Source organism: Cryptomeria japonica, chromosome 6 (assembly GCF_030272615.1).
Source record: "Cryptomeria japonica chromosome 6, Sugi_1.0, whole genome shotgun sequence".
NCBI lineage: Eukaryota > Viridiplantae > Streptophyta > Pinopsida > Cupressales > Cupressaceae > Cryptomeria > Cryptomeria japonica.
Window position 1 is genome coordinate 643,366,180 of NC_081410.1, and position 8,203 is coordinate 643,374,382.

The window sequence follows — 8,203 nt, forward strand, 5'->3', positions numbered from 1 at the left end:
CACTCCTCTGATAGCCCCAAAGAAAATTATGAAGGAGAGGAAATTAGTTAAAGAGTCTAATTCTACCCCTAACAAGAAGAAATTAGATATAGATATGGCTCTCAAATTTGGTAAGAGTATTGAAGTCATTCCTCCTCTCTCAGTTGCTGAATTGATAGATCAAATAACTAAAGATGGAATTTTGAGTAATAACCAGCATTACTATGTACATATAGATGATAAGGATCAAATGGAGATTGAGGAAGAGGTTTTGTTATACTTAGATATATATAAGAAGGCATTACTTGAGTTTAAAAATCAAATACTAAGAGATTTGTACAATAAGATAGATGCTAGGAGATTGCCTACAATTGAAGAGGATAAAAATATAAAGATGTAGGAGTTATTGATTGTTTGTGGTGCAATAACCTATGGGGAGTTGCAACAGTGTCTAGAATATGCAAATAAAACAATTTTTTAGAGCAGACACCAACATGTGAGTCTAATGATAGGTAGAGTAAATGAAATAGTTAAGGAGACCCATGAGGCATGGGTAAAATTATTTGTAGATAAACCTAATTTCTTTACTCCACTAGTAATCCCTCCTAAGTCTAGTATTCAAGACACATTGGTTGATGGTAAAGGGAAAGGTATATTAGGTTTAGATTCATTGGTTTTGGAACAAAAACTAATAGAGGATATTCCTCTGGCAGTATCACCTATACATAATGTAAAGAAACTGGTAGTTAACACTGAAGTTGTGCATGATAATAAGGATACACCGGAACAAAACATTCTAGATGTAGAGGTTATTGATGTAGATAGAGAACCTTCAACAAAAAATGTACACACCGAAGAGGTTAAGGTTGATTAGGTTACTACACCAAGTGGCAAAGCCACCAGTGCCAATCAACAGACTAGAGAGTCTAGTAATTCATTGTTGGCACTTGGCTCATCCGGTCAAGTTGATTTTAGATAGATGAATATTGAGCAACTGAGCAGTTTTGAATTAATGTATGTTGTAGCTCATAATTTAAGGAAGGAAGGAACAAAAGACAAGCAAGTCACTGAGCAAGCCATTCTAGTTCTGCAACAGCTAGTTCTAGGATACACTAGTCTGGTAGCTAGCCCCTCTTGTAAGCTTAATAGTTTGACTGAACACATTGAAATATGATCATATTAGACAAGGTGAAGATGATAGAGCAACTAAAAAATATTGATGAGGCTCTTAATCAGTGCAGCTATATATATAGGTTTTGTACTAACACCGACAAACTTACAACTGACCTGGAGGTAAAAACAAAGGCGACAAAGGCCCGGTTGGAACATCTGGCTAAAAATTTTGATGATACTCAGTCATTGACCAATACTGTTGATGGTCAAATTTTGGTTACAAAATATGAGATATTAGCCTTGGAGAAAGATATGGATAGGTTAATTCGACGAGCTAGGGAATTGAGAGGATTGGTAAGTCCTCGGTTGAACACTTTTTTACTTCATAAACGAGAAAGTTTAGAATTGATGAATAAACCCACACCGATAGACCTAACTGAAGAATAACTTCATGCATACATTCTTAATGGGTTTGTATCTATTTTGGGAACATTGAAAACTGGTTGGGATAGTTACTTAGGATTTTTGAAGGGTGCTTACCCAAATATATTCAAGTACATCTAGATCCGATAAACACATTCTTTTGCCCCACCTTTGCCATTGATGTTAAAGGGGGAGTGGTTGTGGTGAAAAATGTTAGGGACACAAGAATTAATGTATAGCTCAAGGGGAGAAGGGTCAGTTTTTTGGAGGAACCAAGATAGCACTTTAGCGACACATATTTTTCACATGAGTGTTACCATCAATGCCAAAGGGGGAGATTGTTGGCAATTGACACTCATCTGATTTAGTTGTGTTGTTATCAATGGCAATACACAATATTTTAGGTTGGACACTTAAATAATACTCACTGGTATTCATGATTCGACAACTGACATTCAAGTCATCTGACAATCAAGGGAAAGTGGCAAACTAGGAACTGGTATATGAGGCCGACATAGGAGATTGATCCGGCAAGTCTACACGGCAACAATCAACGACATTGGTCACAAAGTTTAACATATTTATTTTTGTCTAGGACGACATGTAAATAAATTGTAATATCATTGTAAGCTAACATAAGGCATTCATGTTTATGTTTGGGAAGGGCATTTAAGTCAGCCCAGTTAGGTTATTTTGGATATACATACAGAGAGAAGGAATATATAGTGGTGTGATATTGTGTGAGAAATGTTGATCAACTAAATGCGAATATAATATTTTGTAGTCAGTCTTGGTTATTGATTTAGAGGTTTGGGATGAGATGTAAGTTACCAGTAAAGGAGGAGACATTGAAAACCAATATAGACAGTGCTTGAACTGGAACTCATCCATCATAGCAGATGCATTCTCTTAGTTCAGAATTTTGTTTGTAAATTAGTATTTGGTGTTTGTAGTCAGTGAGGCTCCTTTTGTGATGAGCAGTGCACTCTAGGCTGTTGGGCTTCTTGCATGTGCAGGCCCCTATTGTAATATTTATTCATTTGGCTAGTGGATAGATATTGTGGGTCACCAATCCCACCATGGTTTTTTCTCTTTGAGGTTTTCCATGTATAAATCTTTGTGTTATGGTGTATGTTATTTGTGGTGGCATCATTTTTTCTTACTATTATATTCTTTTATGGTTACTGGTTACTGAATTACCTTGTTAATAAGGTTAAAATTGATTTCACGGGTAGAAAATTGATTCCCCCCTCTCGGTGTTCTTGGATCCTAACACTTCTCTACCAGTCCTTTGTTCTTTCTGTTTCAATCCTCTACATCTCAGTTTCTGCCTTGCTAGATCTTCTCTACAACTCACTCTACTCTCCTTCACTCTCTATTGCTACCTTACCAGTTCAGAAACTGCCTATTAGATGAACTATTACACTGTATAATTGTCTATCGGTTACCTTAAACCTTGTCAGTTAAACCTTCCTTACTGATTCTTCAACTAACACACAGTCACTTCAAGATTTTACTATCAACACTTAGACTAATCAACCTAGAAGAATCACACTTTCTCATCCAACATTCACTCTCTTCTTCACTCCAGAATCACACTTTCTCATCCAACATATTTATACACATGCTTTCCCGCCAAAATAAAAACTCAAACTTCACACGCTTAGGGTTTTCTTCACTGACCTTGATCCATATCAAATCGGATCTCATCTTCTTGAATCGACAACCTCTAACTATTCAGCAAAAATCTTTGTCCTTTTTTTTATTCTTCCTATAAATGTTTACTATATTTAGAAAATTGGACCCTATTCATCAGTCTTGATTTTGTCAATCACAATAAATGATCTAGTAGTTTCCTTCTCCAGATAAACAAGATGATCAGATATCCTTATTTGATCATAATTTAAAAAGAATAAAATCTCTGCCCTTCGATCTTCTTTGAGATGCAATCGATCTGTGATTTTTGCAGCCCACATTTAATACCGACCTAATCAGCAACTACCTCATGAACGCACTATTCACCTACCACTACATGTTCGCCACATAGAGTCCATGTGGCATCTTTGTCAACATCCAACTCACTTGATTGTGTCGGTTCAAACTTGGTCACTAATTGAACATGCTACCAGTATACTCTAACCAATTAACCTTCATATCGTGCACTTTTATGTTCTATCGGTTAGGTCATATTATATTGGACCGCACTTACTGGGTTTTCTTTCTTACCGGTTGACATGAACATGCCAACAACCTCCAATGTTGGTAACAACATCTTGCATATCGGCTGAAATACTTACTGGTTGATATCAATGAAAATACAATGCCAACAATCTCCCCCTTTGGCATTGATGTTAACACACATATTATCGGGTTAAACTCCACAACCCGAGCTCACAATATGCACTATCTCCCCCTTTGACAACATTGACAAAGGGCTCAAACACCAATTACTGGTAGGCCAAACCACTCTACTCTGCCTCTTGACAGGCCAATTGTAACTTCTGTAGATAGAAAAATTGAATAGACAATTATAAAACTCACAAACAAGGATTGATGATCAAGTTCTCCCCCAGTGAAGTTACTCTCCCGATCAAGCTAATGGCAACTTTGGTAGATAAAAAAATTGAATAGACAACTTCCCAAAGCTTCAAACTAGCCTGTACTGCCATACAAACATTTGATCTCCCCCTATGTCCAGCATATGGTCCAAGAGTAAAAAATGTATGGCTATGAACTCCCCCTGAACCACAGATCTCCATACACATTAAGTGCATAAAGTTGGTGACAAAACTCCTAATTTGTGTCTTATATATTCAAATGTGTTTACCGGTAGAGGTTTTGTGAAGATATTAGCAACTTGTTCACTTGTAGGAACATATTATACCTTCACTTCTTTCTCTGCAACCTTCTCTCTGAGAAAGTGTGTTTGATGGTAATGTGCTTTGTCCTTGAGTGCATAACCAGATTCTTTGAAATGTTGATTGCACTTGAGTTATCACATCAGATTGAAATAGGGTTAGATATTTCTATCTGAATGTCCTTGAGGGTCTACTTCATCCATAATACCCGAGAACAACATGTATCATCAACAATATATTCCACCTCGGTAGTAGATAAAGAGATTGAATCCTTCTTCTTGTTGTGCCACAAAACTAACTGCTCACTAAAAAAAATGCTCCACCACTTGTGTTTTTTCGGTCATCAATCAACATCTGTATAGGCTTGTAAAGTGAAATATCATTTCTTTGGATACTATAAGCCATAATTAAGTGTTCCTTGTAGGTACCTGAATATTCTTCTAATTGCATTCTCATGTGACTATTTAGGTGCAGCTTGAAATATTTCCACCATACATACTGCCTACACTATATCTAGTCTTGAGGCAATAAGGTATAACGGACTACCAATCATGGATCTATACAAGGTCTGATCCACTTCTGGTGAGTCATCAACCTTGCTCAACTTCCATCTTGTCACCATGGGGGTACTTACCGGTTTTCTATCTTCCATATGAAACTTCTTCAACATATCTTTAGCATACTTGGTTTGAGAGATAAATATTCCTTTATCTTGTTGTGAAATTTTTAAACCAAGAAAATATGACAGCTCTCCAAGCGTTGACATATCAAACTCTAATTGCATCTAATCAAAAAATGCTTTACACAAGATATCCTTGTTGCCTCCAAATATTATATCATCTACATATACAACAACAATAATCAAGTTATTTCCATCTTCTTTGATGTACAAATTACTATCTACACTTCCCTTTTTGAAACCTTGCTCCTTGAGATACTTATCCAGCCTTGAATACCATGCTCTTGGAGCCTTGTTTTAACCATACAATGCTTTCTTCAATTGGCATACAACAGTTTCATCATCACACAACAAAAAACCTTTTGGTTGTTCTATGTAGACTTCTTCTTCCAAATTACCATTCAATAAAGTAGACTTGATGTCCATTTGATATACCTTGTATCCTTTGAAGGTAGATAATGCTAAGAACATTCTAATAGCCTCAAGTCTTGCAACCGGTGCAAATGTTTCTTAAAAATCAATTCCTTCAACTTGAGAAAAACCTTTGCATACTAACCTTTCTTTATGCCTGACAATATTACCTTCTTCATTCATCTTGTTCTGATAGACCTATTTAGTACCAATAACATTTTTTATCTATTGGTCTAGGAACTAATTCCCAAGTTTTGTTCTTTTCAATGTGTTGCAGCTCTTCTTCCATAGCATCCATCCATTTGTCACTTTTTCTGGCCTCATTGAATGTCTTGAGTTCCATTTCAATCAAGAGGCAAAAATTCACTTGTTCATTGTTCCAGGCAAGTCTTCTTCTTGTCTGTACACCATCATTTTTATTTCTTATAATCTGCTCTTCCAGGTGATTTTTCTACACATATCTGTTAAGGGTCTTCCTGGGTGCTTCTCCTGGCTCATTTTTTGACTAAACTTCATCTTCATCACATGAATCATCATACCGGTTTACTTGTACTTGTTTTCCTTTATGCAAATCTTCATCAACTCTTACATGTATACTTTCAATGACTCTAATTAGTCTTTTATTGTAGCATTTATAGGCTTTGTTGTGAGTAGAGTAACCCAAGAAAATACCTTCATCACTCCTAGAATCAAAACCACCTAAACTATCTTCATCTTTCTTGATGAAGCATTTACTTCCAAAAACTTTGAGATATTTATTTGATGGCTTCTAGTCATACCATAGTTCATAAGGTGTCATTCTGCTATTTGTTCTCAGCTAAACCCGGTTTAGTGTATATACAATAGTATGAACTTCTTCCTTCTAGTATATATCTGGTATGTTTGCTTCATTCAACATAGTTCTCACCATCTCCTTGATAGTCCATTTTTTCCTTTCTACAACACCATTTTGTTGTGGTGTGCTTGGGGCTAAATACTATCTTCTAATTCCATGTCTCTCACAGTAGTCTACAAACTCATTTGATGTGAACTCACCATCCCGATTAGATCTCAGACACTTTATCTTGCATCCACTTTCCCTCTCAACCATCTTTTGAAAGATTTTGAACCTCTCATATGCTTGTGATTTGTCATGTAGAAATGTGACCCATGTCATTCTTGAGAAATCATCAATGAACAACATGAAGTATCTCTCATTGGCTAAAGCTCTTATTCTAGTTGGACCACATAGATCTGTATGCACAAGTTCTAAGGGCTTTGAGGTATTATGTTGTTTGGTCTTGAAGGTTACCTTAGTCTGCTTACCTCTTAGACATTCATCACAAAAGGTGCTTTCCGGTTTGATGATCGGTGCTGTATGTCTCACATAGCCTTTCTTTCTCACCTTAACCAAATTATCAAAATTTATATGGCCTAATCTTCTATGCCACAATGAAATCTCATCTACTTGTCCCATCATACATTGAGACTCAAAGAATTCCTTCAAATTGTACACATTTTCGTCTATCCTTTTACCTTCTGTGACAATCTGTCTGGTACTTTCCTTCCTTATCAAACAACCGGTAGAGTTAAATGTGAATTTGTATCCTTTATCACACATCTGACTCACACTTAGAAAATTATGTTTTATTCCTTCCACATAGTATACATCACGTGCTTTTAATTTTCCATCTATGTTCAAAGTACCGTTTCCTTTTATATTGATGGAAGAGTTATCTCCAAACCTCACCGAACCTCCATTCCAATCATCAAACTTGATGAACTTTTTTTTGTCTTCGGTCATGTGATTGGAACATCCATTGTCTACAACACATAAATTTCTTCTTTTTGCATGTAGGGCGGTCTGTATAATTAGACCCAATTCTTCTTTATTCGTATCCTTCTCAACCCAAACTAGGTTGGCTTCCTTCATCTTTTTTGTGTTGGCATTCTACACTGTTATGAGAATGATGGTGTTGTCATTGATGGCAACCTATTGGAAACCTTCTGGCATTCATCTACTAAAGCCATCAACAGGCACTTCACTGAGAATGGCTACAATGCATACAGACACTCAAGCCGATAGGGAATATAATTTTGTTTATTGTATTTAATTATAACTATCTTTTGTAAAGTCGACAAGACATATTGTAAAAGACTCATATATATGTATGAGATCTTATAGGTCATTTGTAATAAGGTATGAATAAGAGTTGTGAATTATGTATAAGGTGATATAAGTGACAATGAAGGTTTTTGATTATAGAATGAGCTTAAACCAATACTAAACCTGGCATAGTTGACGCTACTTTGAAGTAGTACATTGTATTGGATTTCATAATCCACTTTTGTAGTCAATGTGACTCTTATTGAGCAGTGAGCTCTAGGAAGTTGGCCTTCCTGCATGTGTAGACCCATCATTGTAAGTAATATTTATTCATTGGTTGGTGAGTGAATATTGTGGGTCACAAATCCCACAGAGGTTTTTCCCACATCGGGTTTCCTCGTTAAACATCTTGTGTTATGGTGTGTTTTCTATGTTGTCTTTACTATTCCTGTTTATTGCATTAATTCTTATTTACTGGTACACTATTTTGGAATGCAAAATTCTTATTAAGGTTAAATATTATGTAAACCGGTTAGATACTAATTCACCCCCCCTCTCAGTATCTTTGGGACTATCATTAATTGTAACAATTGGTATTAGAGCCTGGTCCTCTATTTTCAAAAGCCTAACAACTTGAGGAAGATTCTAACATTG